General features: G+C 38.4%; 1 long non-coding RNA gene across 8 annotated transcripts; it reads right to left on the bottom strand.

The window, feature by feature from the left end:
- Window positions 1–6,100: 6,100 nt before the first annotated feature.
- On the bottom strand, window positions 6,101–14,573 carry LOC110731654. Of its 8 annotated transcripts, none has more exons than XR_002513333.1 (5): window positions 8,840–14,573; window positions 7,435–7,526; window positions 6,877–7,153; window positions 6,667–6,748; window positions 6,101–6,305 (listed from the first exon to the last, which is right to left on the bottom strand). It is a non-coding gene; the product is annotated as an uncharacterized LOC110731654 (long non-coding RNA). The 8 variants fall into 8 exon arrangements; XR_002513338.1 differs by having other exon boundaries at window positions 14,107–14,572; XR_002513337.1 differs by lacking the exon at window positions 8,840–14,573 and having other exon boundaries at window positions 6,877–6,966; window positions 7,059–7,153; window positions 7,435–8,833.
- Between the last annotated feature and the right edge of the window lie 2,007 nt (window positions 14,574–16,580).

Genomic DNA, 16,580 nt, shown 5'->3' with positions numbered 1-16,580 from the left:
GAAGCTGTTCTTCCAATAGAACACTACGAGCCGACTCTTCGAGTAATGCTGTATAACGAAGAGGCAAACTGGGAAGCCATGCGCCTGGCATTAGACTCTCTTCCTGAAAAGAGGGGCAATGCTGTTTTGCGCCATGAGATCTATCGCCTGAGAATGACTAGATCATACAACAAAAGAGTACACAGGCGTCCACTCAAAGTAGGGGACTTTGTACTTAGAAAAATGGAAGCAGTTGGTAGGGCTAATGAGTCTGGCAAACTAACTCCCAACTGGGAAGGACCCTACCGAATCTATGAGGAAGTCAGGGACGGTACCTACCGTCTGGAAACACCAGACGGACAACCGTTGCCTCGAACTTGGAATGTAGATAACCTTAAAAAATATTTCTTCTGAGAGATGTAAAGTAAAGAGCTACTTAATAAAGTTTGCACTTACTATTTAATTGTATTACGAGGGGCATGCCGTCTGTACCTTTACAGTCGGCTACTCTCCATTGAGTTTTTCACTCTATCTTCAGAGGGGCATGCCGCCTGTTCCTTTACAGTCGGCTACTCTCCATTGAGTATTTTACTCACAATACTTAGCTAAAAAGATTAGGGCCTGGCCGACCCTGTGCCTAACAGGCGGCTACCCTTCTTTGACTTAGCACCTACGTTCACCAAGAACTTACCAAGGCCACCGGCCGAATGATCAGACCAGGCGCCAAGCCACCTGATCAATTTACAAAACTAATACGACCTGTCCCAACATCATAGCAGGCGTCCGACGGCATCCCTCCGGATGAAATTCGTCGCAGAGAGCAGCTCCCTTTTGGGTGGAACATTGTTCTATAAACTAACTACACGGCACCTATACGACTGTCCCCAAGGGCAACCACGTAGCCGTTTTTGAGACAAGGATAACTCTATCACTAACCAAACCAGTGGTAGCAGTTGACATCTGAGTCAGATGACCGCCTGTATTACTTGGGATAAATGCAGGGGGTACCTATTGAGTTAATAGCCAACAAACATTGGCGAATCAAGGGGTCTAGCCGGCCTACGCCGCCTGGTACCTCTACTTCTCAAACAAAAGTGGCGGCGACTGAGTAACTCTAACGTTAACTCATAGTCACTCCTTCAAACTTGGTATGGAACCTAAAAGGTTGGAGTCGTCCACCTGTTTTTAATAAACAGGGGCTCTCAACCACTACTCTTGCTAGGTTAACAAATTACGAGTCAAAAGCCAACATTGGCAATAAAGGGAAACAACCGGCACCCGCCGCTTGTTATCCTACTTAATTCCTTGACGACTAGGTAATACTATTTACTTGGTCAGACCAATTGAATAAATAGTTCGAATACCGATTGAATAAGTGGCCGACTGATCGTCTATCCTGGAAACAGACAACCAGTCGTCCAGGGGCATAGGCGGCATACTTACTATTTGTACCTGTCTTAACGTTCGGCCATACACAACAGTCGGTCTAGTGAACAAAGGGATATTAGATATGGAATACTTAGACAAATTTGAACCAAAACAAAAATTTGATTAAAAATGAGCCGGTCATTAAGGACCAGCAGAATATTCAAAACCCCGGCCCCCTGGCCGGGTAATTACAAAGCAAACGGCACGCAGACCGGGGAAAAAATACTTAAAGCTTAAGGGGGCAGTTCAGTATCAGCAGCTGCCGCCTGGTCAGCACTCTTCTTGCTGGACTCGGCTTTAGCTGCACCCTCTTTTGATGCCTTACCCCCAAGTGGCACAAGCGCCACAACCGGCTCTTCCTCCTCCAACGCACCTTCCAATGCCTCTTCTTCAGCAGCCGCCAGGATCTGTTGATTATATGTTTCCGAACACTGGCGGTACGTTCTTTCCCAGGAGGCAAAGTCGGCACTGGGGAACAGTCGTTCCCAGGTCATGCGCTGGATTTGAGCGGAGTCTTCCACCATCTCCCGGACGAGCTCTTTCTTCTCTTGCTCGGCCTTTTCCGAGAGCTCTTGGGTAAGACTCTTCTCTTGGTTCACCAGGCGTTCTTTTACGTTGGCCAAAGATTTCTCCATGGCTTCGTAAGAGTGCATTTTTTGGCGAAGAGGCTTCAGCTCGGCCTTAAGGTTTGTGACGGTCGCCTCCAGCTCGTCAACCTTCTTTTGGGCCGCCTCTAACTGAGCCCGAACAGCGGCGGTAGCCTGCGCCTGATAATAAAGAAGATCAATGGTCAGTACTTCATTTTGGGCAATTTGAAACATTGCCTTATCACAGCTGGAGGCGGCCATAGCTTTTGCGGCCTTTACCTCTTTGTTTTTCCGATCAATCGGCTTGCGAAGGCTGTTGACTCGGAGCAGGGCCTAAGTACAAAGAAAAACAGGCGTCAGCTTCCAAACAAAAAAGATAACAGGCGTCCTGGAACTCAAAAACTCAAAAATATGCTAAGTATACCTCAGCAAGGATCCCTGAAATCCCATCAAGGTCAAGGGTGCCGGCACCCCGGACCGCCTCCCTTTCAGATGGAGGAACTACTTTAACCATGGACTTGGCTACCTCAACCAAGTCAAGCCCCTGAGGGCCGGCTGCATTAAGCGAAAGGAAAAACAAGTTAGACCTAGTCAAGAAGGAAGCAAGAGTGAGTTTTTACAAGTGAGGGTCCATACTTCTAGGCGGCCCCGCCGGGGTTTTTGAAGAAGTGGCCGGCTGCTTCTCAGCCGCCACAGTTTTCCTGGAAGACCCAGGAGAGCTTGCAACAGTCGTCCTCCGGGCCTTGGGGTCCGGCTGTTGCGAGGAAGAAGCCCTTGGAGTGCCAGACTGAAAACAAAAAGAGTTAGTATATGCATAAGACAACTAAAAGAGGAAGAGTTTTCGAAGCTTACCAAGGGTGCCCCCTTGTTGGGGGAGTCGGCATAAGACTGTTGCATGAGCGAGGCCCGCAACATGGCCGCCGCAGTCTTGGATGCTGTTATTTTACTCATGGCGTCAGCTGCAAGAAATAAACAGCAAAGTTAGTAAAAATCCCAAGTAAACAAGGCGTGAAAAAACAGAGTATTTGTCAGGCCGGCTACCTCTAGAGCACCGACTGCTGAGGCCACAGGCGGCCAAAAAGTACTCGTCATAGAGCCACTTGAAGCTCGGGACGCAGTTTAGGGGTACTTGCTCTCGTACCCCTGACGTAGGGTTCACCCTAGTCTCTACTTTGAAGAGTCCTTTGTCTAGGATCTCTCTTTTAGCCTTTGGGGGAACAGGCGGCATGCTGGCGGATCCCTATTCCACTTGTTAAAACGTTGGTTCAGCTCCGTGTCTGAACCCTCAATGATAAGGAAGGTGTTCCGCCAATCCTTCCATTTGTTCGCTTTACCTCTCGTCATGAGGTAACCCCTATGGCTCGTTAATTGATACCAGCCGGTACCTCCCGACTTAGGGGTCCGGCTGAGATAGTTCATGTGGGCGAAAGCCTCAAAGCTTGGCTCCACCCCGTACATTTCGCACCCGGCCACATAGCCGAGTACGTTTACCCAAGAGTTGGGGGCTAACTGCCATAACCCCAAATCATACCCATCTAAAATCCGCTGAACAGCCGGATGTAATGGGAAGCGCAGTCCAGCTTTGATGGCCGCCACATAGCAGCCAAAGCAGCCGTCATCATAGCTGGTACCAGCCGGCCAGACGACAGTGTCTTCTGGATCCGGCACGAACAGTAAAAATTCCGGGCCCATTCTGTGGTTGGCAATAAAGCTCGCCACGTTGTCTTGCATGGTTGCGATCCGGCCCCGGGGTACCTTGCAGTAGTAGGGGGCGTTTTCCTCTCTGTAAGAGGCGGACGGCTCCGCCCAATTGTCCCCCTTCTCAACTGCGTGAGAAAGTCTCGCCTCTTGTAGGCGGCTATGTTTTTCTTCTGAGCCTGGAGAACTGTGGCCAGAAGAGCTGGACTCGGACTCATCCTCTGATGAGTCCGAAGAGGACGACTCCTCCCCACTCCCAGAGGGGCCCGCCTCCTCTCCCTTAGAAGGGGCAGGAGGAAAATTAGACATGTCAACGGTAAGATGTGAAGGGACCACCTTGGCCCCTCTTTCAGAACTGTCGGCTTGGCAGTCGCCTCGTTTCAATTCTACATCTGGCGCCTGGTCAGATGTTTCACTAAGGAGCACCCTTTGGGAGGAGCCGTCTGAGTTTGATATCATAGCAGTCTGTTTCGTTCTGGCCATCACGTTCTGCATAGACACAGATACAGTCGGACTTTGTATAAAGGGCAAAGATGGGTCCAGAAAAGGGCAGGCGGCACTCCTAGTCCTAGATTCAGCCGTCCCCGGTGACCGGCTGATCACTAACTTAGGTCGTGTCGTGTGCTTCCGTGGTGCCATTTCAAAAAATAAAAAGAAAATTAAGAGTAAGAGAACTGAGTTACCTGAACGAGTGACGGTTGATGAAGTTCTGGAAATCCGGTGCAGTCGGCTTGTCAGAACAGGCGGTAGGCAGAAAAGGTCCGAAATGTCAGAGCAAGTTCAGGGGTCCGAATGTTCTCGCAAAGTTCTCAAATGTGAAAATGACCGAAGTCAGCACTTCCTTATATAGGCAAAGTGAGAAGGCGAAGGGTCGCTTACAAATTCAAAAATTTGGGCGGGAAAATCTCTCGGCCGTTCGCAAGGTGACACCTGTAGCAGGTTGTCGCCTGTCACCGTGCGACACCTGTCACAGGCGACACGTGACCAGTCACGTGCCACCTGTGAGGGGCAAATGATTAGGGGATTTTCATCCACCAATCACCGTCTGACAAGTGGACCAACCAGGTTCCGCCACGTGTCTTTCACGTAGGCCAATAGGAGCTTGCCACGTGTCAATCACAGATACGTCCTCTACGGACCAATCAAGGCACGCCACGTGTCCACCCATGCCAAATGGGAAAACCGGCCATCAAGGCCCAATCCAGTCTAGAGGCCCGATCAGCCCTAGGTTTACCTTAAACCTAGGATGGGCACGTTTCCCAAGGTTATAAATACCTCCCTTAATCCTCATTAAGAGGGGGATAAAAAAAAACACATTAATTACACACAGTAATAACCGGCTGATCTCGCTAACAAAGCAGATTACCAACACTAAGCACTCTCACCTAGAGAGACCTTATTACTTTAATTTCCGTATTAATTACTCCTTAATCAGGTACTAACTTGACCGTTGGAGGCGGAGCTCTCAGGAGTCTCCGTTATTTTGCAGGTACAGGCGTCCGGTTCCAGTCTCGGAATTGTAACTCTCCCGCAGGACATCAGAAAACCCCGAAACAAAGTCCATTGCAGCTTCGATGACGTTCTTGCCTAGAAGATCTGACAGTGAGATATGTTTGTTATCCTTGACTGAAACAAGGTAATTAAAAGCCGTATCAGTAGGAAATAAGAGGGAGTCCAAGGAAAGCGAGGTGAGCCTGTTAGTCTCTTGGCGGGCAAGGGCTTCAGCCGCAAAGGGATACATATCTGTGACGGAGTTTGGGGTGTGTGTGATAGCATTAGCAGCCCTGCGTTCCATAAATTTACCGTGAGGTCCAAGAACGATCAACTGATCACGGGGCGTATCATCGTGATACTCACACACATTGCGGCTTTGACAGTCGTCAAAAGGCAATACAAACCATGAAGATGAAATTGTGTACTCGTACTCCCATTTCATCTCATTCTCTTCCTCTCTTTTGTCTTCAATTGATCCCCAAATATTTAGGGTTTCTCCTCCTCAATTTACGCTTAAATCGACAAATGCGCTTAATTTCACGCTTTGATTTCAATTGCAGATAAGTTAGGGTTTATCTGCTATTCAATTCGAGAATGAAGGTTTTGTAGACTCAATTCGTAAAAAGGAGGTTGCGATGGCGGCGCCGAGAATTGTGATTGGAGGAGCTGGAGGGAAGGTTTAGAGATGATTAGAGCGTCAAAATCGAGGGTTCGCTGTTGAGTAAGAAAACGAGATTAGAAGGAAGCTTAAAACCTTAACTTGGTCACTGCATAGAATAAGCGAAAACTTAGTGTCATAGCGTAGAATAGAAAAGTTTAGTATGTCACCGTATAGATTAGGTCGAAACTTAGGGTCACCATGTAGAATTTCCCTAATTTCTTTAAATAAAAAAAGAAATTGCAATTTTGTGAAATTGATATACAAATTATATCATATACTCTTTATGACAAATTTTATGTTAATTATGCAGTATACATTAATTACAAATAAAAAAAATTACAAGGCTTCTACAGAAACACAACAACAAAAGCGCCCGGGAACAACACTTATAAGCAGCAAAGAGCAGCAGCACGAACAACTCAAATAAACCAAATTAGCCATGCATTTTCCTCCAAAAACTACAATAAACAGCAATAGATTAGATATTCATCTAAACATAATTAAAAATCAAGAAATAAACGCACAAAAATCTAAAGAGAAAGAACCTAGATACTTGATTTTCGATTTTTAATGAGAGAAATATACAATGATTTTTACTATGAAACCCAACAACACAACATCAATACATACACCCACATATACCTTAACTAGATAAGATGAAATTAAACACAAAAGAAAAAGCAATTTCTCAACAACAAATGTAATTTCTCAAAGTTTGGTAATTCCAAAAAGATGCGTTCCATCTACACCCAATAAAATCATTTAATTATCAGGAGAAGAAAAAAAAAAAAAAAAAAAAGGAACCAAACTGATATTTACCTGCTCAATGATGGAGTTATCAGTCTGCTTGTTAACCTTTCCGAACCCCTCTTGTAGATCAGATCTCTTCAAGTTAGGGTATCTGCAATCCTAGGGTTTTGGTAAGAAATCTTTCATTCAATTTCTTGTGAAAAGGAAGCCCTATGTATGTAAGATACATATGCAGTATCATCAAAAGTGTAGTCCAAAAGACAGGTTAGCTTTATATACCTTGTAGTCATCCCCACCAGATACCATCAGTGAAGGTTCAGTACGCGAAAAATCCACACTCCAAGCCCGTTATCAGGGAAGTTAGCATTACTGACAAAAGTCAAAGTAAAACCAAACCAGTAGCCTTAGAATGTAGAACAAGCTTAATGGGACAAACAGCTTATTAGAACTATTAATACCACCTGATTAGTAGCAATGTCCCAAATATTTACAATCCCTCATAATCACTGCTGGCAATACAATGTATTTTAGGGCGAAAGCCATAGCATATCCATCACTAGCCAAATTCATAAACATTGTATTTTAGAATAAATCACTAAGCTGTAAAGCCAGCAAAGAATGACACACACACTGCAGTGCATCTATTAAAACAGAAGCTTCTAGCTTAGTGGCTAATGACCGTAATCAAGCAAAAAATCTTAAAAACGAATACTTAACATATAAAACAGGTATAAGTGAGCCTCTCATCATCAAAAATTACATATCAAAGTTAACAGTATATCAATGACATGGAGCACAATCACTCAAAAGAATTAAGATTTCAAAGAAAAGACCCACCTGGAAATGATATTGGCAGCGTGAAAAACGTTGCCAAGCCTCAACTCTGAAATAGGCCTCAACTGGCTGTACAATTCCACCCAAAATTAACTCTGACAAACAACACAAAATCTGGATCAAAATAGCCTCCATGGACATAGCACACATTAAGCAATAACAACCCAATTCGGCTCGTGACTAGCAAATGGCCCAGGGAGGTCAGCTCACATTCAGCACTACCCAATGTAACAGAACATACCGCCTACACGACAGCGAAAGTATCCCCGCCAATGACAGAACATTATAGCTTAAATCTCAAATTAGTGTATGCACACAACTATGAGATATACCATTTATCCATTACTCAAATATTGAACAAAAAATTAAGAAAAAGGAAATAAACCCAAGATTTATAATGAGCTTAAAGGCAAACCCATTTGGTCAAAACATCAGCATTTCAAGTTATATGCACACAATGCAAATTCATAGACCATACCTTTGAAAAATTAAACCCCAATTTTTTTTACCAACCTAACATTACTAAAAATTAATTCAATACCCCAACAAACCCACCAAAAATTAAATCATTTTCCCACAAAAAAAAAAAGAAAAAAAAAATTAAAAAAAAATAAAAAAATAAAAACACCAATAACCAGTGAATCCAATGAAACATTTGCAGATGAAAAATTAAGCTTATTGAAAATTATTCAATCACACAATTAAACCACTTACTCAATTTTAAGCTTATTGATTTTAATCATTGAGCAAAGAACCTGTTGTCTTGGGGAAAACAGAGCTACTACAGCTCGTCAGCTCTACTATAAATTTCTGGCATTTCTGCTCTTATTTGCTCTTCTTCCTCAATCCATTATCCTCCCTTTCTCTCTCTAGAAAAAACTCCTCTAAACAACTGATTAAGGTAAAATTTCTCCAAAAATCATTGATTACAAATTAATTCTACAATCTCATCATTGCTTGCTAGTACGATCAACTCAATTTCATGTAATTTTGATGACATTATTTGTTTAATTGCTGTTGTTTTCTTCAGTCGATTATCTCTCTTTACTTTTCAGTTCGATAATTTCCCACCCTCCATTGATGTAGATCCATCACCGTTACACCCGTATTGAAGTAACATGAGAAACGACACAATTCTATTAAAAAAAAAGGGAAACAAACTTAACACAATCGAATTCAATTGAATCAAACAAAAAACGTCAATTTTATTAAAAATTTGACACCAGCAGCTCTTACCATCAACACCATCAGCGGCCACCTCACCTTACCAGTTCTCACGCACCAACATCGCCGGAAAGGTTGAGCGAAAATCAGTTCTAGGGTTGGGCGAAAAACAAAAAAAAAAAAAAAAACACGAAGAACAAATCTAATGTTAACAATAACAATAATTAATAAATCAAGAAATTACCAATCAGTTCTAGGGTTTTCTTGTGAGGGGAGCGAAGCTGTGCAAAAATGGAGGAGAGTGAAGTTGTGGGGAAATGGAGGAGAGCGAAAGTGGAGCTGAGCGAGGCTGTACGAAAAAATGGAGGAGAGAGGAGAGATAAAATGGAGGAGAGGCGGGTATATCGAAGAAAAGGACTGAGAGAGGAGAGAAAATGGAGTGAGGCTGTGCGAAAACTACAGCTTAAAAAATCTTTAGTAGCGGGCACTTTTAGGGTCAATTACAATTATTTTGGTCAATTTTTATTTCACCTAGTGTTAGTAGCGGGCATTTCTACGCCAGTTACAAATGGCATTATATTTGCAACTGGCGTTAAATAGGCCAGTTGCTAATATAAATTTTAATTTTTGCACACTAATTATTAGCAACGCTCATATCTACACCAGTTGCTAATGATGTAGTATTTGTAACTGACATTATTTTGGTCAGTTGCAATTAGTGTTTTAGTAACTAACGTATATAACGTCAATTACTAATAGGGCGCTGCTAATAGCATTTTTTCCACTAGTGAACGAGAGGTTGCACTTAGAATTTCAGGGTGTGAATCATCATTAATAGATCGGATAGATAAGCAACAAGAAAAAATATGTGAAAACTTATATTCAACAAATCCATTAGAAAATTGGGAAAAGGATAAAGCATTTGCTAAGATAACTCTAACAAATCCGAATAAGATTATTAGAGTAAGACAGATGGTTTATACCTATCAAGATATATTAGAATTTGATGAACAAATAAAAGAATTGTTGAATAAGAAATTAATCAGGAATAGCAAGAGTCCTCATAATAGTCCAGCATGCATGGTAAGGAATCATGCAGAAGAAAAAAGAGGTAAAGCTAGAATGATCATTAATTATAAACAGCTAAATGACAATACTGTTTTTGATGGATATTACATTCCTAATAAAACTGTGTTATTTAATGGAATACAAAGAGCCACATGGTTTTCTAAGATGGATTGTAAGAGTGGTTACTCGCAAATTAAAATGGAAGACGAAAGCATTCCATTAACTGCATTTAGTGCTCCTCAAGGGCATTATGAATGGTTAGTAATGCCTTTTGGATTAAAAAAATGCTCCACAGATATTTCAAAGAAGAATGGATAATATTTTCAGCGAGCTTAATCATTGTTGTTTGGTTTACATAGATGATATTCTAATATTCTCAAAAGATTTAGAACAACATAAGAATGATCTTAAAGCTGTAACTAAAAAAAGTGTTGAGCATGGTATAATCCTTGGAAAAGATAAATGTGTTTATGCTAGACAAGAAATTGAGTTTCATGGATTGGAAATTAAAGCAGGACAAATAATCTTGCAAAAACATATCCTGAAAAAGCTTGAAAAATTCCCATATAAAATTGAGGATAGAAAACAATTGGAAAGATTTCTAGGATGTTTAACCTATGCTTTTGATTTCATAGAAAATCTTGCTTTGTTAAGAAAACCATTACAACATAAACTCAAGAAAGAAATAACTTGGAATTGGAAGGAAAGTGATTCGAAAGTTGTTTAAGATTTAAAAGCTATGTGTAAAGTTATGTCTGTACTAACACTACCTACTAGTGAAGATGATTTAATCCTTGAAACAGATGCTAGTAATGAGCGCACTGGAGTGCTGTGTTAAAAATCAAAGAAGGAGAAAGATTCTGCAATGGAAGTTTTAATAAAGCTGAGTTAAATTATCCTACAATGCAAAAGGAAATTCTTGCAGTCATTAGAGGGATCGAGAAGTTCTTAATCTTCTTAGCCCCTAAACATCTTAATAAGAACAAATTGCAAAGGCATACTTGGTTTTGTTAAAAAGAATTTGTCTAATATGCAAGCGCAAGGGAGACTCCTGCGTTGGCAATTATGGCTTAACCAATTCTCTTTTACTGTTGAACATATACAGGGATCGAAGAATTCTTTGGCAGATAGCTTGACCAAAAAATTAGCCAATGACGAAGAAGCACAAGACATCAGGAAAACCTCCTGCCCATCAACTAGAAAGATGGAGGTAGAGAGAAAAACTCTTATTGAGGAAACTAATATAGCAATGGAGCGGGTTTCACCCTCCATTTGGGCCTCGATGGGGGCCATGATTATTTCATCAAAAAATAGATCTCGAGATGGTTTGATTAAAAGTTGTCATGTAGCAGTTCGAAGGTTCCTAATGTACGAAGTAATGGTCATTATCCTGCGACTCATTCCTGATATTTAGGATATAATACTAAACAAAATAAAAGATAATGATTTTATATTCTGGTACAATTTAGTTGTATCAAGGTTATACAAGTTGTATGATGTTTATGATTCATGGGGGAGTAGAATAATGTTCAACAATAATTCCAGAGTAGGTATTGTGTTAATTCATCCACATTCTCTGGAATGGATGACACCATATGTGGCGGAGCACTACAGAGGTTGAGATTATGGAATGGTTCATAGCATTGTACCATTTCTTGATAATAATACTACTTTCTTTGAGAAACTCACAAAATTCCAGAGGTATGTATTTAGAAGAATTTACGATGCAACACGATACAAAGGAAGAGTTGAACAAGTCCAAGTGCAAAGGGCAAACATCGAAATGGTTGAAGGAAAAGTTAGCTCTTCACATTTCCTGATCATGTTTGAAGATGTTCATCACAAAGTCAAAAATCCAATCTGTATCCAGCAGAGACGAGTAAAAGATCCTACGGAGGCAAGAGCTTATGGATTTTTCTATATTGCTCAGTATCTTAACCAGTTCATAGAATAAAGGAAGAACCACCGATCATAATACATGTGGGGAATACTACAATAGTAGCACCAGAATGGTTAAGAAATTACTTGAAGAAGGAGTATTACATTGGTGAATCAGTGTATGATTATGTTGAACAAGTTGAAGCTGGGAGATATTTATCCTTAGAGGGAAAAGAGCACTTATTGGAGGTCTTTGTCACATGGGATGAATCCTATGTTGCCAAATGTGTGATGGATCTCAGTATAGAAGAAGACAACCAAATGTATGTCCATTATGAAGACAATAAGGACAGTGAAGGTGGTCTGCAAGATATGATAATGGACGAGATAATGGAATCCTGAGCCTACACCAACAATAATGTATTCTACTTTCACTGTTGTAGCACGTTTTATTTGTTTTAGGGTATCTTTAGAAAGGCAATGAACGATATTCACTTGCTGAGTCATGGTTTTCTGTAAGCCATAGAAAGTGTCGGTGACCTTTGTGAGCCTTCCCCCATATAAAGGGCATTAGGCAAAGACGTGAAGGCTCTAGAGGAAAATACTCACCTTAAAAGACAGATTAGTTCTCCATCTCTCTTAAAGTAGAGAAAGCTCTAGTTCAGCTTATATCTGTTTATGCTTTCAATTAGTTTGTGTAATGTATGAGTGTTGTAATGTTTTCAAATTAAATAAAAGTTTTGTTTAAGAAGGGAACGTTATTCCCTTGAACCTTATATATCAAATGAGTTATCCTTTTGTTTAAGAAGTTCCATCATAAACACAGTACAAATTGTTTGATTAGAGATTACGGTCTAAGGTAGGAAACGAATTAGATCTGTGTTATGCTTGATCTAAGGAAGACAGGGTTGGGTTAGCTACCTTGGTAAAGCTGGAAGCTCCGAGGTTCCATTGTCGACTAAGTTTAGGTATTGGTCAAAACTCTCTAGTTAAAGAATTATTATTGCGAAGTATGGTGGGTTGTTAAACTGTTAAGATAATTTATTTCGATATATAAATAATAGAGTTGTGATAACTATATCGTTAAAAGTCATAAATCGAAAAACGAGTGAACATTAATTGATATTAATATATAAATAGTATTATATAAAGGTTCGTTAGTATCAAAAGAAATACCAATTAGGAGTTCGTTGGTATCAAAGAAGAATACCAACTAGGCTTGTCTTGGTTGTTGTTGGTATACCAACGACATTAAAAACAATACCAAACGAATACCGCCAAAAGTGTCGGTAGGTAGAGTCCAAGAGGACGCAACTAGGTAGAGACCAAGAAATCCTCACCCTAGTACAACACATCTACGACTTTGGGAGGCTTGCTACTTGCTAGCCAGTATTCCACATAATATTTCCTTTTTAGAGTAATTAACACATTTTTTCAGTTGTTTATCAAATAATCATGTTACAGTACTTTTAATTATGAATAAATAAATAAATATATAAAATCATACATTCACACTAGTAGTAATTATTAAATTGAATTTATCATATTCAGGTCTTGTTTGTTTAAACAGAAGAAAAAAAAATGGGGGAATTGAAAAATCATGGAAATTTAGAAATAGGGAGTTTGTTTAGTTGGCTATAGAAAGTGAAAAATATAGAAATTGCAAATTCATGTGAATTTCCAATTCATACAAAATGTAGGCATTAAATTACCAAGGCCCCCTTGGTAACTCAAAATCTATCTATCTATCTATCACATATTACTAAAGGCGAATAAAAGCGACACTTGACAACATCATATTAAAAATTTTCCCTCCAAGAGTATTTACTTAAAAAATATATATATATATTATTACCATAACGAAGGATTGTATCTAAATAATGACATTTGCTTTACATAAAATCTAAACAAAACATCTATTACATATTACTAAACGCGAATAAAAGTGACACTTGACAACGTCATATTAAAAAATTTCCCTCCAAGAGCATTTACTTTTAAAAAATAAATAAATAATATTATTACCATAATGAAGAATTGTATCTAAATAATGACATTTGCTTTACATAAAATCTAAACTAAACATTTTAAAATATTATATTGTTCATTATAACTAGGGGTGAGCAAAACTGGGTACCCGGTCAGTTTTAATGGTTATAATCGGGTCCGAGATTTTAAAACCAGAACTGGAACTGGTTGTAACCGGGTCCCGTAGTGGCGGAACTGGTGGGAACCGGTTCCAAGATCGGGTACCCAGTTCTTATTTCAATTATTTCCCAAAGTTAAAACTAAATTGCAATACAACTTTAACTACAAAATTAATTTCTGAAAACATACAAAATTTCAAAATCTAATTCAAAAACCCAGAAATTCCATCGGCTAATCTTATAAGAATCATATAATGTAACACAATCGAAACACAATTTCGGTGATTTGAACAACACCCTACAAGCACAATTCCTTGAACTTTGAATATACAAGCATAGATCTACAAAAATTGCATGATAAACCTCCCCCCCTCCCCCCCCCCAAAAAAAAAAAAACAGAGAAAATGGGGAAAAATACCTAAAGACCCGCACGAGATGAACGAAAGATGGGCTGTGATCTTCCATATCTTAGACTTTATTCAATATGAAAGATTTAAGTATGGAGAGAAAGAGTAAAGGAAGAATTTCACTAAACTAGGTACTTCGGTTTTTTTTTTTTTTTTTTTTTTAATTTTTTTTTGTGTTTTAATTTGATTTGATTTAGGATTAATTTCCCCCTCTTTTTTTTAGTTGGGAAATTTAATAGAAAAGGAATGAAATTTATCATGGTAAAAGAAAGAAGAAGAAGATGGCATGTTGAAAAGGAGGAGAGAGAAAACGGGGGAAAGGTGTTTGTTGGTAATTTCTGCAAACACACACAGAGAAGAGATGGATAACGTGCAGGGAAGTAGAGCCACTAACTGATAAATATATTTATCATATCTAACCGGGTACCCACTGGGTACCGGGTCCAAAATTTTAGGATTTGGAACCGAAACCGGTTACAACCGGGTCCGACATTTTGGACCCGGTCCCGAAACCGGTGAGACCAGTTCTGGGTCCGGACCTGGCGGATCCTAACCAGTTCCGGATCCAATACCGGGTACCCTAGGTCTTTGCTCACCCCTAATTATAACTATTATATGTGGTCATATACTTCATACTTGAATAACTGGTGCGTCGAACACTTATATTTTTATAATTTGGTTTCATTATATTTATTTAACAATCGTGCATCTATTGCACGGGGGTTTAACCTAGTTCCCATAATTTGCAAATTCCTAAGAAATTGAATGTGAGAATTTAAATCCAATGAAATACAATTGACTATGGGAAATAACCATATCAACCAAACAATACCTCATTATAGCTCACAAACTTTTCTCACTCTTATGTGTTTTTTTTAATTTTTTTTTATTTTATTTCTTTTGTTTACGTCATAAATTATAGTCGCAAACTTCACTATACATTAAAATAATTATTTTTAAGGTCCTTAACTATTATGGAGTATTTTTTTGAATTATTCTAAAGTGGAGGGAGCAATTTAAAATATTATACTCCACATTTTCTTTGTTTCGTAAACATCGTATCCATATGTATTCATCTTATATATTTTCCTTCCACCAATCTTATTAATATATAAATTTAAAAATAAAAATAAACAACACTTCATAGTTACTTCCTCCAAATTTTCTTTAGTAAAATGATTTTTTTGGGCACGTATGTCAATACAAAACTTAACGAACAATATCTCTAATAATCAATAAGTAAAAAAAATTATGACAATTGTATATTAATTAAAATTTATTGAGAAGATTCCAACAATACAAGACTATATTTTCCTTATATATAAATTACTAACACTAGTCAAAATGAATTAGGAGCGAATAGTGCAAAAAATCAAAAAATTTAACTTAGAAATAAAAGGAGGGGAAATATGATATTTTGGCTCTATTTGAAAACACGAGGTAAGTTGCCAAAAGTATCAATTGTTAGTCAGTCACGAGAGTTAACTGGCCTAATTGATTTAATTTCACCAAGTGTTTGAGAGTGGAGGGGGGAGGTAAGGGAATCCCCCTACTCCCAAACAAATGTAGTTAGTGAGGTCACAAGTTTGATCTCACTAACTCCACTAAGCTTTGCTTGGTACTTTGTTATTTATTTGACCAATAAATATACATGCATAATTTATTACTTGTATTATATATATGCTTGAGAAAACATGGTAAAGGGTATTAAATATGTACTTCATCTATTCTCGCTCTTTCAATTACAATTACATTATTTACTATATTTTTTTATTACCATGTTTAAACTTTAATTTACATTATATGCTCACTTTAACTATTATTGTTGATTTATATGTTGGACAAAATATAGTTGAAAGAGATCTAATTAATCAAATACAACTCAATTTATATTTTTACAATATTTTTTTAACTTGTCAATAGTTAGGATAAAGGGGGTTAAAATTAAGCAATGACAAACATGATAGTTAAAACGTTACACCTAAAAGGGAACAGGTGAAGTAAATATAGTTTAGAAAAGTCATTTCCCCTCAAGGCTCCTATTACAAGAGGTTTTTTTTTTTTTTTTTTTCCAAAATTATTCGTACTCTTTGTCACAAAATTTCATCACAATCCCTTTTAAGATTCATCTATATTCTACTTGTATATTTTCTGTAAATATGATAGTTTTAAAAAGTTATATAAACCTATAGATGGTTATATATATAAAAAATAATGCATTAATGATAACTACTATTCGTGAAGTCGTAACTTTTTTATGACCAAAAAATTGTAATTAAATATTGATGAAAAAATAATGAGGAATTTAGGGAAGTTGGAATGTCATCCTACACAATATTTATTATGGAAAAAAAAAAAGCAAATCATTTAGTCTATCGAATTCAAAAATATTTTGAAGAAAGATGTTTTAGTTTTACTCCGTTTGAGACAAAAAAAATAAAAACATTGGCGTATTATGATCATAGATCGAATGCAAGATGTAGTG

This window comes from Chenopodium quinoa, unplaced genomic scaffold, assembly GCF_001683475.1.
Source record: "Chenopodium quinoa cultivar QQ74 unplaced genomic scaffold, ASM168347v1, whole genome shotgun sequence".
In the NCBI taxonomy this organism is placed as follows: domain Eukaryota; kingdom Viridiplantae; phylum Streptophyta; class Magnoliopsida; order Caryophyllales; family Amaranthaceae; genus Chenopodium; species Chenopodium quinoa.
This window is presented reverse-complemented; position numbering and strand designations above follow the sequence as displayed.